The following is a 21,310-nucleotide window of genomic DNA, read 5'->3' on the forward strand; positions in this document are numbered from 1 at the left end:
CTGCACAACAAAGGAAACAGTCAACCAAACTAAGAGGCAACCCATGGAATGGGAGATTATATTTGCAAATGACATTACAGTTAAAGGGCTTGTGTCCATATTTATAGAGAACTTCTCAAACTCAACACCCAAAAACAAATAATCTAATCAAGAATTGGGTAGAAGACATGAACAGACACTTCTCCAAAGAAGACATACAAGTGGCTAACAGGCCCATGAAAAAATGTTCAACATCCCTAGTCATCAGGGGAATATAAATCAAAATCACAATGAGATACCACCTTATAACAGTTAGAATGGCACAAATTAACAAGACAGGAAACTACAAATGTTGGTGAGGATGTGGAGAAAGGGGAACGCTCTTATACTGTTGGTGGGAATGCAAGTTGGTACAGGTACTCGGGAAAACAGTATGGAGGTTCTTTAAAAATTAAAAATAGAGCTACCCTATGACCCAGCAATTGCACTACTTGGTGTTTACCCCAAAGATACAGATGTTGTGAAAATAAGGGACACATGCACCACAATGTTCATAGCAGCAATGTCCATAATAGCCAAACTGTGGAAGGAGCTGAGATGTCCTTCAACAGATGAATGGATAAAGAAATGTGGTCCATATATACAATGGAATATTACTCAGCCATCAGAAAGGATGAATACCTACCATTTGCATCGACATGGATGGAACCGGAGGGATTATGCTAAGTGAAATAAGTCAAGCAGAGAAAGACAATTATCATATTGTTTCATTTGTATGTGGAACATAAAGAATAGTATGGAGGATCACAGGAGAAGTGAGGGAAAACTGAATAGGAAGAAATCAGAGAGGGAGACAAACCATGAGAGACTCTGGACTCTGGGAAACAAACTGAGGGCTACAGAAGCGAGGGGAGTGGGGAGATGTGGTAACTGGGTGATGGGTATTAAGGAGGACACGTGCTATGATGAGCACTGGTTGTTATATGCAACTAATGAATTGTTGAACACTATATCAAAAACTAATGATGTACTATCTGTTGGCTAATTGAGCATAATAAAAAAATGAACTGGAGAGAATAGAGAGAGATAAAACTAGAGGCAGGATGACTGATTAATTTTCTACAATATATATTGAAAGCCATTTCAACAGCATTAAAGAGGCAATATAATGGAGTTGGAAGGAAGACCTCGATATAAGAAATATGAAAAAAAATGCAGAACTGAACTTTCAGATTTATCGACACTTTAAAATCTGGTGTGCAGCCCTTCCTATATTAAATCCAGTGGAAAAAGGAGAGCTGAGTTAAAAACTTCCTGAGTTAGCAGTACATAAACAGCCCAACCAACCTGTGCATTAATTTCCAATTGCTGACATAACAAATTATGAAATTAGTGGCTTAAATAATATAAATTTATTATCTTAGAGTTTTGGAGATGAGAAGTTCAAAATGAGTTCTATGGAGCTAAAATCAAAGGTAGCATTCCTTCTGAAGACATTAGGATGCATTCATTAATTGGCTTTCCAGATTCTAGAGGCTACCTATATTCCTTTGTTCTTGGTCTCATTAGTCCAACCTTGTTTCTCTTGTTACATATCTTTTTTTCTCTCTCTACTTCTGTCGTAATATCACCTTCTTCAACACTGACCCTCCATCTCCCTTTTATAATGACCCTGTAATTATGTTTGGTCCACATGGATAATGCTGGATAATCATTTTATATCAATGTCCTTAACTTAATCATATCCACAGTGTCACAATGTCATGTAAGGTAGTATGTTCACAGGTTCCAGGAATTAGAATGTAGACACCTTTGGTGGGACATGGAGAGAGGAGTCATTATTCAGCCTTTCAACTTATAAAATTTGAAATATTTATGAAAAAGATAATGAACACAGGATAAGGCCAAGGTTTTTATGAAGAGATTACTTAAAACTCTCCTTCCTGAGAAAATGATCATAATCTGCAGAAGTAAGCAGAGGTAACCTGGCACAATCTTATTTGCATGCTCTAATTTTGAGGGGTAATAGCTAAAGATGAAGGAAAGCCATGGGTCAGATATGGAGCATTCTACATGAAACTATTTCACTGGCATAGATTAAATCATCAAGACATTCAAACACGGTAATATTGGAATAACCTCAGAGGAGCACATCTACAATCAACTGAAAGATTGTCAGCTTACATTACTGATAAAGTAGATATCAGTGACAAAAATGAGGCCAGACACTGTCTCTCCATATAAGTAGTATGTAATTGGGTGAAAAATAAAGGAAAAAGGAATTTAGAAAGAAAAAAAAAGGAAGGAAGAGAAGGAAGGAGGGAAGGAAAGAGGGAGGGTGGGAGGGAGGGAGGAAGGAAGGAAGGTAAGAAGGAAGGAAGGAAGGGAGGGATACTAGTTTCACAATGAAGACAAACAGCATCTCCAAATAGAAAATAATAATAATAATAATAATAACAATCCGCAGAAATAGTTTCCCTGCTGGGAATGACTGATGATGCCTCAGTTTCCTTCCCACTTTTGTCACCACTCCACTCAGGTTGCTCAAATTCCTAGCTGACTATATAAAGTGACATTAATTAGGCTTCTATTTAAGTCAAAGAATTGAAAAAAAAAAGTAAAAGTGAAGGTCAAACCTGAAGGTTACCAAAGAGGATGCATTCACATCTCCTTGGAACAAATACCAGGATTGCATTGGCCATTATATTTCCTGTGAAAATAATTTGTCATAGAGAAAAAAAAAATATGACCTCTAAACCTCAAGCAATAGTGTATATTCAAAACAGATTACTACAATAAACAAAAGAATATATTATATAAAATGTGTGCAGTGAGTCCAATTTATTTTTGACTTTTCAAAAACAAGTTGCTTCTTATGGGAACAATCTTTTTTTCTGGAATCCACTCCATTTCCCATTTCAATCATGTGTTTTCAAGGTGTTTTTACATGACTCTTCCTACCCCATTTTCCCCAAAATGTTGTAGGCATGGACACCTCATTGAATCCAGGACAGTAAGAAACATTTCCTCCTATTTCCAAAGTGGAACCAAGAAAGGAAATGAGCCCTACTCCAGTAATGGAAGCTCTAAAATTTTAACTTGATAGATGATTATCAGTCTGTAGTGAGTAAGAATGAAGTTTAATACACAGAAGCAAGCAGGGCGCCTGGGTGGCTCAGTCGGTTAAGCAACTGCCTTCAGCTCGGGACATGATCCCAGGGTCTTGGGATTGAGACCTGCATTCGGCTCCCCGCTCAGTGGGAAGCCTGTTTCTCTCTCTGCCTGCCACTCCCCCAGCTTGTACTCTCTCTCTCTCTCCCTCTGACAATTAATTAATTAATAATTAATTAATTAATTAAATATAAGTAAATCAATCTTAAAAAATACACAGAAGCAAGCATAAGTAAGAACTGGGAAGAGGGGGAAAGGAAGAGGAAGAGGAGGAGAGAGGGGAACAGTGGAAAATTTTGTTTCTGTTCAAGATCTGAGTTGAAATTTGTGGAGGGCCAGGTACACTGCTTCACTTTCAACTTCTCATTCTATCCATCCAAGAGTTCTATAAGTGATTTCAATACACTGACCATTTTACTTAATATAGTATTAATTTGACTTCTCCCACATAAAAGCAAAACAACCTTCATTCATATAATTGCTAATGAAATAAATTTATGGAACAGTAGAAGAAAGCTAAGAAAATAATAAAGCAAATTATAATAACGGATGCTAAGAACATTCTGAAATTATTTATAGAAAATAAACTGAAATTACAATTAGAATTAAAATTTCATCGACTAGAATTAAAAGACTGAGTTGAAGTTCAAGCATTAGAAGCTTATACAAAATGCAAAAGAATACAGCAAATAGAGAAATATGATAAGAAAGATGTGGAAAATAGAAGACAGAGATACAGAGATTAGAAATAGAAAATTGTTATTCCTCAAGAAGATATTAAAGAAATAAAACAGAAATAATACTTAAAAACTTCAAGGAGGTTACTGCCTGTGTTCTCCTCTAGGATTTTGATGGTTTCCTATCTCACATTAGGTCATTCAAACATTTTGAATTTATTTTGTCTGGTGTAAGAAAGTGGTCCAATTTCATTCTTTTGCATGTTGCTGTCAGTTGCTTGCAGTGACTGTCTTTTTTTTTTTTTTCCATTGGATAGTCATTCATGAAGATTAGTTGACCATATAGTTGTGGGTCCATTTCTGGGTTTTCTATTCTGTTCCATTGATCTATGTGTTTGTTTTTGTGCCACTACTATACTGTCTTGATCACTACAGCTTTGTAATATAACTTACTGGAATTGTGATGCTTCCAGCTTTGCTTTTCTTTTTCAAGTTTGCTTCCACTATTCAGGGTCTTTTCTGGTTCCATGCAAATTTTAGGATCAGTAGTTCTAGCTCTGTGAAAAAATGCTAGTAGTACTTTGATAGGGATTGCATTAAGTGTGTAGATTGCTTTGGGTAGTATAGACATTTTAACAATATGTGTTCTTCCAATCCATGAGCATGGAATGTTTTTCCATTTCTTTGTGTCATCTTCAATTTCTTTCATAATTGTTCTATAGTTTTCAGAGTACAGATCTTTTACAGATCTTTTAGGTTTATTCCTAAGTATCTTATTATTTTTGGTTCAATTTTAAATGGGATCAATTCCTTAATTTCTCTTTCTGCTGCTTCACTTTATTGGAAATGCAATAGATTTCTGTATGTTGATTTTGTACCCTGAGACTTTATTGACTTCATTTATCAGTTCTAGCAATTTCTTGGTGGAATCGTTTTGGTTTTCTATATAGAGTATCATCTCATCTGTGAAAAATGAAAGTTTGACTTATCGCTTGCTGATTTGGATGCCTTTTACTTCTTCTTGTTGTCTAATTGCTGTGGCTAGCACTTCCAGTACTCTGTTAAATAAAAGTGGTGATAGTGGACAACACTGTCTTGTTCCTGACCTTAGAAGAAAAGCTCTCAGCTTTTCCCCATTGATGATTATATTAGCTTTGTGTTTTTTGTATAAGGCCTTTATTATGTTGAGGAATGTTTCCTTTATCTCTACTTTGTTGAGGGTTTTTATCGTGAATAGATGTACTTTGTCAATTTTTTTTTTCTGCATCTGTTGAGAGGAGCATATGATTCTTATCCTTTCCTTTATTAATATGGGGTATCATGTTGATTAATTCGCAAATATTGAACCAACCCTGCAGCCCAGGAACAAATCCCACTTGATCATGGTGAATGATTCTTTTAATGTAGTGTTGGATTCAATTTGCTAGTACCTTACTAAGAATTTTTGCATCCATGTTCATCAAGGATATTGGCCTGTAGTTGTCTTTTTTTTAGTAGAGTCTTTGGTTTTGGAATTAAGGTAACACTGGCCTTATAGAATGAGTTTGGAAGTTTTCCTTCCTTTTCTATTTTTGGGAATAGTTTGAGAAGAATAGGCATTAACTCTTTTTTAAATGTTTGCTAGAATTCCCCTGTGAAATAATCTGGCCCTGGACTTCTGTTTGTTGTAAGATTTTTGATTATTGATTCAATTTCATTGCTGGTTATTAGTCTATTCCAGTTTTCTATTTCTTCCTGTTTCAGTTTTGGTATTTTAAATGTTTCTAGAAATTTATCCATTTCTTCCAGATTGTTCAATTTGTTGGCATATACTTTTTCATAATATTCTCTTATAATTGTATTTCTCTGTGGCATTCGTTGTTATTTCTACTCTTTCATTTGTGATTTTATTTATTTACGTCCTTTCTCTTCTTTTTGATAAGTCTAGCTAGGGGTTTATCAATTTTATTTTATTTTTTTCAAAGAAAGAGCTCCTGGTTTCATTGGTCTGTTCTACTAGGTTGTTTTTGTTTGTTTGTTTCTATGTCATTTATTTCTGCTCTAATCTTTATTATTTCCTTTCTTCTGATGGCTTTAGTCTTCATTTGTCATTTTTTTCCTAGTTCCTTTAGGTGTAAGTTTAGGTCGTTTATTTGAGATTTTTCTTGCTTCTTGAGGTAGGTCTGTATTGCTATATACTTCTCTCTTATGACCATTTTTGTTGCATCCTAAAGGTTTTGGACTATTGTGTTCTCATTTCACTTTTTCCATGTAATTTTAATTTCTTCTTTAATTTTCTGGTTGACCTATTTATTCTTTAGTAGCATCTTCTTTAACTCCATATGTTTGTGGTCTTTCCAATTTTTTTTTTCTTTTGGTTGACTGTAAGTTTCATAACATTTTGGTCAGAAAATATGCATGGTATGATTGACCATAGCAACTTCTTACTAGATATGTGTCCTGAGGTCAAGGAAAAAAAAATAATCTATTGGGACTTCATCAAGATAAATAACTTCTGAACAACAAAGCAAAAGATCAACAAAACTAAAAGGCAACCTTCAGAATGTGAGAAGATATTTGCAAATGATGTATCTGATAAGGGGTTTTATCCAAAATATATAAATAACTTATCAAATACAATACTCAAAAAAGAAATAATCAGTTAAGAATGGGCAGATGACATGAATAGACATTTTTCCAGAGAAGACATACAAATGGTCAACAGACACATGAAAAGATGCTCAACATCATTCATCATTAGGAAAACACAAATCAAAACTATAATGAGATATCACCTCACACTTGTCAGAATGGCTAAATTAACAACACAGGAAACAATAGGTGTTGGTGAGGATGTGGAGAAAGGGGAACCCTCTTGCACTGTTGGTGGGAATGCAAACTGGTGTAGCCTCTCTGGAAAATAGTATGGAGGTTTCTCTTACAATCGAGCAATTGCACTACTAGGTATTTACCCAAAGGATACAAAAATACTGATTCAAAGGGATACAGGCATCCCTATGTTTATAGCAGCATTATTGATAATAGACAAATTATGTAAGGAGCCCAAATGTCTATCAACTGATGAATGGATAAAAAGGTGGTATAAACATTCAATGGAATATTACTCAGTCATCAAGCAAATGAAATCATGTGGTGCCTGGGTGGCTCAGTCAGTTAAGTGTCTGACTCTTGATTTTAGCTCAGGCCATGATCTCAGGGTCATGAGATTGAATCTCACATCAGGCTCCACACTGGGCATGGAGACTGCTTAAGATTCTTTCTCTCCCCCTTCCCCTCCTTTCTCTCTTAAAAAAATGAAATCTTACCATTTGCAATGACTTGGGTGGAGCTAAAGAGAATTATGGTAAGTAAAATAAGTCAGTTAGAGGTAGACAAATACCATATGATTTCACTCATATGTGCAATTTAAGAAACAAAACAGATGAACATAGGGATAAAAAAAAGCAAACCAGAAAACTGTTAACTATAGAAGACAAACTAGGGGTTACTGGAAAGGAGGTGCATGGGGGGAATGGGTTAATGGGTGATGGGTATTAATGAGGGCACTTGTGATGAGCCCTGGGTGTTGTATGTAAGTTATGAATCACTGAATTCTACACCTGAAACTAATATTACACTGTATGTTTACTAAATGGAATTTAAATAAAAACTTGGAAGAAATAAATTAATTAAGTAAATTAAATTAAATTATTAAATTAAATTAAATTAAATTAAAAAGCCTTCAAACAGGAAGCATTGCATAGGTTGAAGAGGTCAGTGAATATGTGGTAGTTTTCTCTCTCTCTCTCTCTCTCTCTCTTTATATATATATATAAACTGAATTAATCGAAGCCCTCCCAGAGTTGAGGAGAATACCATAAACTCAAATTATAGGATTAACTAAAGATATACTTAAAACATACTAATATCTTTGCAATAATTTCAGTATTAAACTAGAATAACTGAATATAAATAAATATTCAACTATATAAGTAAAATTAAAAAAAAAATTTATTAAAAGCAAAATTATGGAGTGTAAAATAATAAAAGCAGCAATTAATGTACAAAAAAAAGAGGGGAAATACAGTGTATCAATAAATGTAAAATATGCTATTTATTTTTTTCTTATCTTTTTTATCTTTCTAAGACAGTAAAATCCTATTTTAAAAAGTGAAGAGAGACCCCAAAATTGAGAGCTTCTTCACAGCCCTGCAGCTGCATATGGCAGTTCTGTGCCTGTCACCATGCCACAGAATAATTATATTGAGTTTCACTGGAAGTGCTATGACTATCATTTGGATTACCATGAGTAAAAGAAAGAAGGAAGGTGGAGTGGTTCACGAATGTTCAAAGAAGCCAAAAAAGACACTTAGTCTGAAAGCTAAGCTCTATCATAAACAGTGTCATGCTGAGAAAATACAAATGAAAAAGATTGAGATGCATGAAAGGAGAAACACCAAACAAAAGAATGATTAAAAGGTTCCATAAGGAGTAATACCTGCATATCTACTGGACAGGGAGGGACAGTCCTGAGCTAAAGTACTTTCCAAAATGATTAAACAGAAGTAAAAAGAGAAAGCAAGAAAATGGAAGGTCCTTTTGCCCAAAGTTTGTGCCCTGGAAGAAACAGATGTATTAATAGTTATTCAAACAGGAAAGAGAAAGAAGGAAGCATGGAAGAGGATGGTTACTTTATAAAGTCTGCTTTGTTGGAGATGGCTTTACCTGAAAACCACCTAAGTATGAAAGATCTTAAATGGGCAGAAGACATGTAAAGACATTTCTACAAAGAAGACATTCAAATGGCCAACAGACACATGAAAAAGTGCTCTACATCACTCAGCATCAGGGAAATAGAAATCAAAACCACAATGAGATACCACCTCACACTGGTCAGAATGGCTAAAATTAACAAGTCAGGAAATGACAGATGTTGGAGAGGATGCAAAGAAAGGGGAATCTTCCTACACTGTTGGTGGGAATGCAAGCTGGTGCAGCCACTCTGGAAAACAGTATGGAGGTTCCTCAAAAAGTTGAAAATAGAGCTACCCTACAATCCAGCAATTGCACTACTGGGTATTTACCCCAAAGATACAATGTAGTGATCCTAAGGGACACCTGCACCCCAATGTTTATGGTGGCAATGTCCACAACAGCCAAACTATGGAAAGAGCCCAGATGTCCATTTAGAGATGAATGGATAAAGAAGATGTGGTATATATACACAATGGAATATTACACAGCCATAAAAAAATGAAGTCTTGCCATTTGCAATGATGCAAATCAGACTAGAAGATATTATGCTAAGCAAACTAATCAATCAGAGAAAGAAAATTTTCATATGATCTCACTGATATGTGGAATTTAAGAAACAAGGCAGAGGATCATAGGCAAAGAGAGAAAAAAATGAAATAAGATGAAACCAGAGAGGGAGACAAACCATAAGAGACTCTTTTTTTTTTTAAGATTTTATTTATTCATTTGAGACACAGAGATACAGAGAGAGAGAGAAAGCATGAGCAGGGAGAGAGGCAGAGGCAGAGGGAGAAGCAGGCTCCTCGCTGAGCCAGGAGCCCAATGTGGGGCTTGATCCCAGGACCCTGGGATCATGACCTGAGCTGAAGGCAGACGCTTAGCTATCTGAGCCACCCAGGCGCCCCAAGACTCTTAGTCTTAGGAAACAAACTGAGGGTTGCTGGAGGGGAGGGGAGTTGAAGGATGGGTGGCTGTGTGATGGACCTTGGGGAGTGTATATGTTGTGGTGAGTGCTGAGTGTTGTGTAAGACTGATGAATCACAGACCTGTACCCCTGAAACAAATAATATATTAATGTTAATTAAAAAAATCATACCTGCCATGGTTGTTCTTAGGCTAAATGGTTTGATACACATGAAGCACTTAGAATAATGCTTGGGAGTAAGTGTGTATGAAGTCAATGCAGAGCCTTTCTCAAAATTTGGGAATAAAAATGTTGCTTGGAAAAAAAAAAAAAAAAGATCAGTTAGGCCAACGGGCTTACTTTTCAAAAAGGCCCATGTAACACATCCTGAATTGCAAGCCACTTTTTGCCTGCCCCGATACTTGGCATAAAAAAGAATCCCTCAGGCACCTGGGTGGCTCAGTCAGTTGAGTATCTGCCTTCGACTCAGGTCATGATTCCACAGTCCTGAGATCAAGTCCTGCATCAGGCTCCTTGCTCAGGGGGGAGCCTGATTCTTCCTCTTCCTGCCACTCCCCCTACTTGTGCTCTCTTTCTCTGACAAGTAAATAAATAAAATCATTAAAAAAAAAAAAAGAATCCCTCATCCCCACTATATACAACTTTGGATATTATTACTGAAAGTCCTGTCATTGAGGTGAATGTGAGTGAGTTGGGCCTGGTGACACAAGAAGGCAGAGTTATTTTTTTTTTATTTTAATTTTTTATTGTTATGTTAATCCCCAAGGCAGAGTTATTTTGAAAAAAATACGCTCAGGTTACCCAATAATCCTGAAAATGATGGATGCATAAATGCATTCTTGCTGGTTTGACAGCAGTTTCAGACAAGTAGCTCCTTATAGTTACTAAGACTAAATACCAATCAGGAAAACCACCATCTGTGATGGTTCTGAATACTACCAATCAGCCTTACATATCTGCAGTCATCAAGAGAATTATTTATTCTATTGTAAAAAAATAATAATAACAATAAATAAAAAATAAATAAATGTGAAGAAAAACTAAATACTAAGCAAAATAACTGTGAAATCAAGGAAAACAGATGACCTCTTTTAAGAATAAATTACTGCTTTGTGCAAATATACACTACTGTATACATTCTGAAAAATTTTCAGGAAAATGACAGTAGGCCAAACAACAGAAAACCTGAATAAAGCAAATACCTAAGAATTTTTGTTAAAAATACGATAAGATTATTCTTAAATATATTTTGCTAATTTTTTCAAGAATGGTTCTTTCAAAGTTTTAAAAAAGCAGATGTTTTCAGATCATTTTTTAAATTTTATTATGGTGTGTTAGTCACCATACAGTACATCATTAGTTTTTGATGTAGTGTTCCATGATTCATTGTTTGTGTATAATTTGCTATATTGGAGGAATGTTTCCAATGTTTTATATAAACTTACCCTAACAATAAAATTTTGTCATGATTGTTTTAAAAAACTTAACTTCAGAATAATCTCAAATTATGAATGCCAAAATCTTAAACTAAGCCCCAGTAAAATAAACATTGTAGTAAATGAAAAGAAATGTTATAACATAGATAAGTATACTGCAAATTAGGGTGTCAACAATATTAATATTATATAGTACAATCCTTTATTTCATCAGATCAAGGAAGAAAATATACAAAGATACAGCCATTAATATTCTAAATAGGTATTTGATGAAAAACAACATCTCTTCCTCATTTAGAAAATGTCTAGGGATAATAAATTGTAAACTAGGAATAAAAGGTTTTTTTATCATATTGAAACAGTACTTAATTTAGTGTGAATAAAAGCATATCTGTAATTATCATTATTATTTATCATGTTTTATATATTTTTACTTTGCTCAATAACTTTGGATGTTTAGTTTAAGATGGTGGACTGAGCATACACTTTCTCTAAAATCCTTTATAATAATTATGAACTACGGGAAATTAATAAATCGGTAACAGCACTATAACACTAGGAATAGTATCATCAGCAGACTAGAAATTTTTAGGAGTTTCTCAAGAATATATTATTTGGAAAATAGATTAAAAAACAAGTGTAGGTGTATACATACACACATATATAAACAGAATTGTGCACTTAAGACATGCACAATCATGTCAGTGAAAATGTCAAATTAGGGAAATCTAAAAGTCTCTTCTTCCACAAGTGCTTATGGATAAATTGATGAAAGTGTCAAAATAAACTTTTTTGGAATTGTGGCATCTAACCAACTAAAATATTAAACTAAAATGGTAGTAACAGTGAAATCTTTAATCACATACTATGAGGGTAAAAACAAGAGGCCAAAATCTAAAAAAGCACTGGTTCCCCTCTGTTCCATTTTTTTCACCCATGGAATGACACACTGGTCAAAGTTCAGGTAGCTCAGCATACACATAAGTGTGATCTCACTCTTGAAGGAGCCCTGAACAAAAGATTCTTGCAGTTTTAAGATGCAGATGGCATGGGCAGGGAGATAAGGAGGGCTATCCCTTTCTCCTGCTTATAAGGAGGCCTTAATAGAGATACCTGAAGAAATCTCTGCCAAAGATAAAGGTGTGGGGAGTGCAACATTCCCTTATGAAGCCTGCCAGATAAAACCTATGCAATTGCTTATAATTGGGCCTGAAAATCACACAAAGGTTTTCAGCCAGGAACCAGACTCCTCAGGATGTTCAAGACTTAAACACTGAAAACAATGAAACATTATTGAAATCAATTAAAGAGGATGTAAATAAATAGAAAGCCACCAATGTTAATGGGTTGAAAGAATTAATATTATTAACATGGCACTGCTCACCAAATTTATTTAATTTCAATTGAATCCCTGTCAAAGTTCCATATTTCATATTTTTTTTTCAAAAATGAGAAACAGTTGCTAACATTCATATGGAATTGCAAGGGACCCCAAAAGCAAACACAAAACAAAAAGAAACAACTAAAAAAAATCATGAGGATTCCCATTTACTAATTTCAAAATTTCCTACAAAATTAAATCAATGAAAAGACTGTGGTATTGGCTTATATTATAGACACACAGATCAATGGAAAACAATTGAAAGTCTAGAAATGAATCCATGTGTCTATTCAATTTATTTTTTACAAGGGTGCCAAAAACATTCAATGGGAAAAGAATAGTCTTTTCAGGAAATGGTGCTGGGACAACTGGATAGCCATATGCAAAATAACAAATTTGGGCCCCTAACTCACATGATATACAAAAAGTAATTCAGAAAAAAAATCAAAGACATAAATTAAGAGCTAAAAATATAAAACTCAATTTCAGTGCTAGCATACACCTAAGAGAATTGAAAAAAAATAATTTTTCCACAAAAAAATGGCACATGAAAATCCATAGCAGTATTATTTATTCATAATAGAGAAAATATGGAAACAACCCAAATGTCCATCAACTCATGAAAGGATAAACAAAATGGCATATCCATACAATGGAATATTAATAGCCACAAAAGAATAAGGTAATGATACACATCACAGGAATGAACCTTGAAAACATGGTGTTAAGTGAAAGAAGCCAGACACAAAAAGCCACATATTTTATGATTCCATTTATATGAAATGTAAGTGGATTAAAGCTCAGGTAACAATGACTCTCACTGTTCTTACTGAGATTGAGTAGATGTTCAAAAAAAATATATTATTTGATGTATGCCCTATAGACAATTTCCAGAGAATTTAAATGTCTATTGTAATAATTATGATTTATACTCTGGAAAGCAGGTCTGCAGAGCTCCTCACTCCACCATTCCAGAAATGGATCACCCTACATATATTTTTATATTCAATTTAAAAGACCTAAGGACACCTGCAGATTGAAAGTGAAGGGTTGGAGAACCAGCTATCATGCTATTGGATGCCAAAAGAATGCTGGAGTAGCCATACTTATTTCAGAAAAACTAGATTTTAAACTAAAGACTGTAACAAGAGATGAAGAAGGACATTATATCATAATTAAGGGGTCTATCAATCAAGAAGATCTAAGAATTGTAGATATTTATGCCCCAACATGGGAGCACCCAAAAATATAAATCAATAACAAACATAAAGAAACTCATTGATAATACTACAATAATAGTAGGGGATTTTAACACCCTACTCACAGAAATGGACAGATCACCTAAGCAGAAAATCAACAAGGAAACAATGGCTTTGAATGACACACTAGGCCAGATGGACGTAATAGTTATATTCAAAATATTTCATCCAAAAGTAGTGAAATACACATTCTTTTTGAGTGTACAGGAATATTCCCCAGAATAGATCACATACTGGGTCACAAATCCAGACTCAACCAGCACAAAAAGATTGAGATCATACCAAACATATTTTCAGACCACAATGCTATGAAATTTGAAGTCAACCACAAAAAAAAAAAAAAAAAAAAAAAACCTGGAAAGACCACAAATAAATTCAGATTTAAAAACACCCTCCTCACAGATCTGTACCTCTGAAACAAATAATGTATTATATGTTAAAAAAAAAAAGAAGAAGAAGAAGAAGATAGCAGGAGGGGAAGAATGAAGGCGGGGAAATCGGAGGGAGAGATGAACCATGAGAGACGATGGACTCTGAAAAACAAACTGAGGGTTCTAGAGGGGAGGGGGGTGGGAGGATGGGTTAGCCTGGTGATGGGTATTAAAGAGGGCATGTTCTGCATGGAGCACTGGGTTTTATAAACAATGAATCATGGAACACTACATCAAAAACTAATGATGTAATGTATGGTGATTAACATAACATAATTAAAAAAATATTTTGAGATGAAAATAATAAAATTATGATATTCCACAAAATTTGTGGAATGGAGCTAAAAAAACAAATAAATAAAAATAAAAATAAAATCTCCCTCCTAAAGAATGAATGGGTTAACCAGGAAATTAAAGAAGAAATTTAAAAAAATACAGGGAAGCAAATGAAAATGAAAACATGACAGTTCAAAACCTTTGGGATGCAGCAAATGCAGATTCAAGGGAAATAATGAAATATTACTCAGCCATCAAAAAAAATAAAATCTTGCCATTTGCAATGACATCAATGGAGCTAGAGTGTATTATGCTAAGTGAAACAAGTCAGTCAGAGAAAGACAAATACCATTTGATTTCACTTATATGTTGAATTCAGTAAACAAAACAGATGAACATACAAGAAGGGGGAAAAAAGAGAGAGAGTGAAACAAACCAAAAGAGACTCTTTACCATAGAGAACAAACTGTAGGTTGATGGAGGTAGGTAGGTTGGGGGTGGTCTAGTTGGGTGGTGGGTATTAAGGATAGCATTTGTTGTGATCAGCACTGGGTGCTTTATGTAAGTGATGAATCCCTAAATTCTACTCCTGAGACTAATATTACAGTATATGTTAACTAACTAGAATTTAAATAAAAATTTGGAAAAATATATATATATATATTTATCACACTGTTTAGTGTGATATGTAATGGATCCTAATTTGCTTACATTTGAGTTGAAACTGAAAAGTGCAAAACAAATCCTTTAACCTAACTGGGAGCTTAATGAAGCTCAAATATATCTCCTGAAGGGAGAAAGAACTTCACTCAGAAAAAAAGAATATTCCTTAATGAGAGGGTAAGCACACCTTTTCAGAAAGATGAAAAACAGTGTGAGAACCAGAGTTCCTTCAGACATAGCAGGCACAGTTCTACGGAGAATAATGCCCATGAAACCATGTGATTAGAGGGCAAGAAATGATGAACCATCTTGAAGCTGTTGACTATGATAGGCATAGGAATTCTAAAGCTTTGGAAGATCAGAAAAGATGTCTACAGGAGACCCTTTACAGATATCTTAAATCATACATTATTTTCCTTTTTTAATCTGTTATTTATATCTAAGTGTCTTCACATAAGTTCAGTGTCTGATTCATCTTTGACGTCCTTGTAGCACCTATTATAATGTATTATATATTGTAACACATACAGTAAGCATTTATGTATTTTACAAATTTACCTAATATATGGGTACTTTCATTTATTTTTTTTAAAGATTTATTTATTTATTTTAGAGAGAGAGCAAGAGAGGGAGTGGCAGAGGGAGAAAGAATTTGAAGCAGACCCCATGCTGAGGGTGGAGCCCAACATGGGGCTTGATCTCATGACCCTGAGATCACGACCTGAGCCAAAACCAAGAGTCAGATGCTTAACTGACTGACCACCCAGGCATCCTGGTAATATATGTGTGCTTTTAATGCGTTCCAGTATCAAGATGCTTCTTTATGCTATCTCGATAAATTTATTCAGATCCAAGTGCAGTTAATTTATATTAATTTGTTCATTCATTCATATATAATGGTTACTTACTAACTACTATATGCAAGGATCTCTAAGCCCTATGGGGCAATAAATAGATGTTAAAGTTAAATAAATAAATGAATGAATGAATGAATAAATAAATAAATAAATAAAATTCAGATTAAGAATTCATTAAATAATTTAATTCCTCCTGTTTTCATATACCCCAATATACTTTTGACACTTAGAGAATTTACATAACCAACTGAATAGAATTTTTTTACATATCATAACATAAAAGATATGCTTTATTACATAAAATAGAATACTGATGTTTGTGTAATTATAAAGGGGATAGCATGGACAACAAAAATCTTAAAATATAGCTCAAATTTACTTTATATGGCAGTCATAATAGCTGAATCAGTCATCACCTACAAAGTGTTACATTGCATTTACTAATGACAAATATACTCATAAGTGAAATCAGCCTATATTTTTATTCTTCAGATTTACCTTGAAAGAAGAAAGTATGAGGATATATATAAAACAATTCTCCTTGTATGTATATATAGGTTCCAATTTTCGTATTTAGTTTTATCAAACTTTGGCAATAATCTGATGCCCTTTGAATTTTTTGTGGGTATGACCAGAAGCAAACTCAGAATCTGTCATGTAACCTTTCCATATAATGAAGAAAATAATAGTTATTGAAAGTCCTCTTTTATCAGTTGTAGATAACTAACTTCTTTGAGGATACCAAGAATATATGTGGGAGAACAAGCTTTAAAACCTCCTTTTGTTTATGATGTTGAGGTATGTTCCCTCTAAACCTACTTTGTTGAGGGTTTTTATTATGAATGGATGTTGTACTTTGTCAAATGTTTTTTCTGCATCTATTGAATGTTCATATGGTTCTTATCCTTTCTTTTTTTTCTTTAAAGATTTTATTTTTTTATTTGACAGAGAGAGTGTGCGAGCACAAGCAGGGGAGTGGCAGGCAGAGGGAGAGGGAGAAGCAGACTCCCCGCTGAGCAGAGTCTGATGCCAGGCTGCATGCATCCCAGACCCTGGGATCATCACCTGAGCTGAAGGCAGGTGTTTAACCGACTGAGCCACCCAGGCGGTCTCCTTTCTCTTATTGTGATTTATCACATTGATTTGCGAATATTGAGCCACCCTTGAAATCCAGGGATAAATCCCACTTGATTGTGATGAATGATTTTTTTTAATGTATTGTTGGATTTGGTTTGCTAGTAATTTGTTGATAATTTTTTCATCTATGTTCATCAGAGATGTCGGCCTTTAGTTTTCCTTTTTAGTGGTGTTGTTTCAGGATTTCTTTTCCTTTATTGCCTGTGGTTCTTGGTCATGCTGCTTTGAAGAATGAAGAAGTAGACCAGACGAAGAGTGGTGGGCAGAAAAGCAAAGTTTATTGAGGGATAGTACAAAGCTCCTGAAGAGGGAGGGGACCTAAGAGGGTTGTCTGTTGGAGTTTCTAAGTCTAGGGGTTTTTATGAGATTGTTAGCAGGCTGTTTTAATCTAATTAACCCTCCATGCGCCTGTCACCTAATCAGGTTTTTGTCCACGTGCTCATCTACCTATCAGGTAGTTGTTTACATGGGAAAGAGTGGAGGGCTCCTTTCAGGGTGGTGTAAAATAACAGGATGGGGTCTTTTTCCTTTGAAGGGTAGTTTCTTCTTAGGATGGGAGGCCCCTTGCCCCTGCCTGCCTTTCTTCTGATTAGCCTTTATTAGTGTCTTTATATTCTTTTTGTTTGTTTGTTTTTTGTATCTGGGTAATGCTGGCCTCAGAATAAATTTAGAAGTTTTTCTTTCTTTTCTATTTTTTTGGAATAGTTTGAGGAGAATAGGTATTAACTTTTCTTTAAATGTTTGGTAAAATTCCTCTGTGAAGCTATCTGGTCCTGGACTTTTGTTTATTGGGAGTTTTTTTTATTACTGATTCAATTTCTTTGCTGGTTATCCGTCTGTTCAAATTTTATATTTCTCCCTGTTCAATTATGGTAGTTTACATGTTTCTAGGAATTTGTCCATTTCTTATAGTTGTACAATTTGTTGGTATATAGTTTTTCATAATATTCTCTCATAATTGTTTGTGTTTCTGTGGTGTTGGCTATTATATGTCCTCTCTCATTTGTGATTTATTTATTTGGATCCCTTCTCTTTTCTTTTTGGTAAGCCTGGCTAAAGGTTATTAAATTTTATTGCTTTTTTTCACTTTTTTGAAGATTTTATTTATTTATTTATTTGAGAAAGTGAATGCATCAGCGAGGTGTGGGGGAGGGGCAGAGGGAGAAGGAGAAGCAGCATCTCCACTGAGCTGGGAGCCCAAAATAGGGCTCGATCCCAGGACTCCAGGATCTTGACCTGAGCTGAAGGCAGACACTTAATCGACTGAGCCATGGAGGCGCCCCTAATTTTATTCATTTTTTTAAAGAACCAGCTCCTGGTTTTGTTGATCTGTTCTATTGTGTTTTGTTTTATTTTGTTATTTTTTTTGTTTTTAGTTTCTATATCATTTAATTCTATTTAAATGTTTATTATTTCCTTTCTTCTGCTGGTTTTAGGCTTTGCTTATTGTTCTTTTTCTAGCTACTTTAGGTGTAATTTTATGTTGTTTATTTGAAATTTTTCTTGTTTCTTGAAGTAAGCCTATATTGCTATAAACCTCCCTCTTAGAACTGCTTTTGTTACACCCAAAGGTTTTGGACCACTGTTTTCATTTTTGTTTTTTTCCATGTACTTTTCCATTTCTCCTGATATGTTCCACTTAAACTTCGAAGAGGAATAAAATCTTATTAAGGAAAATCACATTTTAGCTATGTGCTAATTAATCTCCCTGAAATATACAAGTATTTATTTAGATGATTTACTAGGGAAATGTTTTGAAATTTTGCTGGAGGGCAGGGAGTGCGGGAAGAGGATTAACTTTTCTGCTCAATTGACTATGTGACAACAAAGTATCTAGATATGAGTAAAAAATTCAGGAAGTCACCCATGATGGACTTCAGCCAACAAAAATGATGTTCTCTGTGCATTTTCATTTCTCAATAAGAGTATAAATTTAATTGGTACAACCACTATGAAAAACAGTATGGAGTTTCCTCAAAAAATTAAAAATAAAACTACTATATGATCAAATTCCACTTCTGGGTAAAAATCTGAAGGAGACAAAATTACTGTCTCAAAGAGTTATCTGCACCGCCCATGTTCACTATAGCATTATTCACAATAGTCAAGACATGGAAATAGTCAAGATAGAAGTGACCATTGACAGATAAATGGATAAATGGATAAATAAAATGTGGTATATATATAATAATGGAATATTATATATGTATACACACAGAAAAATGAAATATGTATTATATATACATGCAATGGAATATTATATATGTATACATATATGTATATATATATACACAATGTATACACACAATGGAATATTATTCAGCCATAAAAAAGAAGGAAATTCTGTCATTTACAACAACATGCATGGATATCAAGGACATTATCCTAAATTAAATAAGCCATACAGAAAAAGATATTGTATGATCTCACTTACATGTGAAATCTAAAAAGAAATCATAGAAACAAAGAATAGATTGGTGGCTACCAGAAGTGTGGTGTGTGGGGGTGGGTAAAACGTGTGAAGGTGGTTAAAAGGTACAAACTTCCAGTTATAAGATAAATAAGTCCTGGGCATGCAATATGCTGCATGGTAATTATTGTTAACAATAGTGTGTTGTATTTTGAATGTTGCTAAAGAGTAGATCTTGAAAGTTTTTTTTTTTAATTTGAAATTTTCATTTCATTTTTTTATGTTTGCAAACACTTCTTTTTGTGTGTGTGAAAGTTCTTATTATAAGAAAAAATTGTAGCTATGTGAAGTGATTGATGTTAACTAAACTTCATTTTACAATATACAAATATATCAAGTCATTATTTTGTACACCTTAAGCTTATGCAATGTTATATGTCCATTATGCCTCAATAAGACTGAAATATATATATATATACACATATATAAATTGGTAAATACATAACTCCATTCTAAATGATTTTATTTATAGTTTTCTTAGATTATTGTACAGAATCATAGGCTATATGAATAGGAATAGACCTCAAAGAATTCCTGGAATTCTTCCCTCCTTTGTTCTTCCCCCCTAATCATTTACTCATTTATTTTTTTATGTTAATCTTTTAGTATTATTGTTCCTACTGTGCATATTGTTCCTACATTACATATTTTTTGCTTTATTGAGACACTTTAATGGTAGTTTTAAATTTTAGTCATTTTTTTATTGACTTAAAATATGTATTAAGGACTGGGTGTTAGGTTTTGTTATTGTTTAATTGTGATTACTTATTTAATTGTCTCCCTAAAGAGCTAGTAAGATCCAGTAGAACAATGACTTTGTAATACTTGCTGCCCATATGAGTTAAGTTTGACTGTATTAATTTACTACGGCTGCCATAAGAAAGTACCACAGATGGGAGTGACTTAAACAACAGAAATGTATTTTCTTACAATTCTAAAGGTTAGAAGTCTGACATCAAGGTATCTTCAGGATTAGTTTCATCTGAAGCCTCTCTTCTTGGCTTGTTAATGGTCATTTTCTCCCTGTGTCTTCACGTCATTTTCTCTCTGGATGTGTTCTTGTCTCAATCTCCTTTTCTTAGAAAAACACCAGTCATTTGGATTAGGGCCCACCTTAATGACCTCATTTTAACCAAATTACCTTTACAGATCCTATCTGCAAATACAGTCACATCCTGAAATACTGGAAGTTAAGACTTTAATATATGAATCTGGATGTTAATTCAACCATTAACACACTACATGAAAGAAAAAGAAAAAAACACAAAAAATGATTAGGCCTCAAAGGAGAAGTTAACTATAAAGATTAACCAGACCTAGCAAAATATATCTATAGATCACAGATGTCACCAGAAACAAAGACTCTCACACAATGTGTAAGCATCATGTCTAGTTCCAGACCACTGACCAAACCACTGGCAAGTTCCTGGTAAAGTCCTAATAAAAGGCCAGAGATAAAAACCCTTGGTGGCAACCCGTTTGGGTCTCTTCTCACTCCTGAGAGCTTTTTCTGTATCCTTGCTTAATAAAACTCTATTGCTTAATAAAACTCTTACTCTCTTTTGTCTGTGAGATTCATTCTTCGACTCTGTAAGACAAGAACCCTGCTTTCCCGCTTCACCTCCAAGAGCTATAGAGTCAGAAACTTTGTTAGTGGGACTAACATTATATGGATTAACAAGACCTTTAATGGATTCTGATACTCATGCACACTAGAATTTGAGAAACTTCTTTTCAATGGAAAATAATTTATTGTGATGCTACCTTTTCCTTCTAGCAGAATATAGAATAGCATCCCTTTCTTTGTCCATCTTCTCAAATCCTAAGCATCATGTAAAGACCAATTTATATGGTATATGTATGAATCTATTTATCTATCACCTATCTATCTCTATCATCTATATAATGATATAA

The 21,310-nt window shown here is 34.1% G+C and overlaps 1 pseudogene; it reads left to right on the forward strand.

Moving 5' to 3' along the window:
* Positions 1-8,050: 8,050 nt before the first annotated feature.
* LOC123837981 (ribosome biogenesis protein NSA2 homolog) lies at positions 8,051-10,337 on the forward strand (annotated as a pseudogene).
* The last annotated feature ends 10,973 nt before the right edge of the window (positions 10,338-21,310 follow it).

Source organism: Mirounga angustirostris, unplaced genomic scaffold, assembly GCF_029215605.1.
Source record: "Mirounga angustirostris isolate CCGP_5_RB_7025 unplaced genomic scaffold, mMirAng1.0.hap1 SCAF_11, whole genome shotgun sequence".
Classification (NCBI taxonomy): Eukaryota; Metazoa; Chordata; class Mammalia; order Carnivora; family Phocidae; genus Mirounga; species Mirounga angustirostris.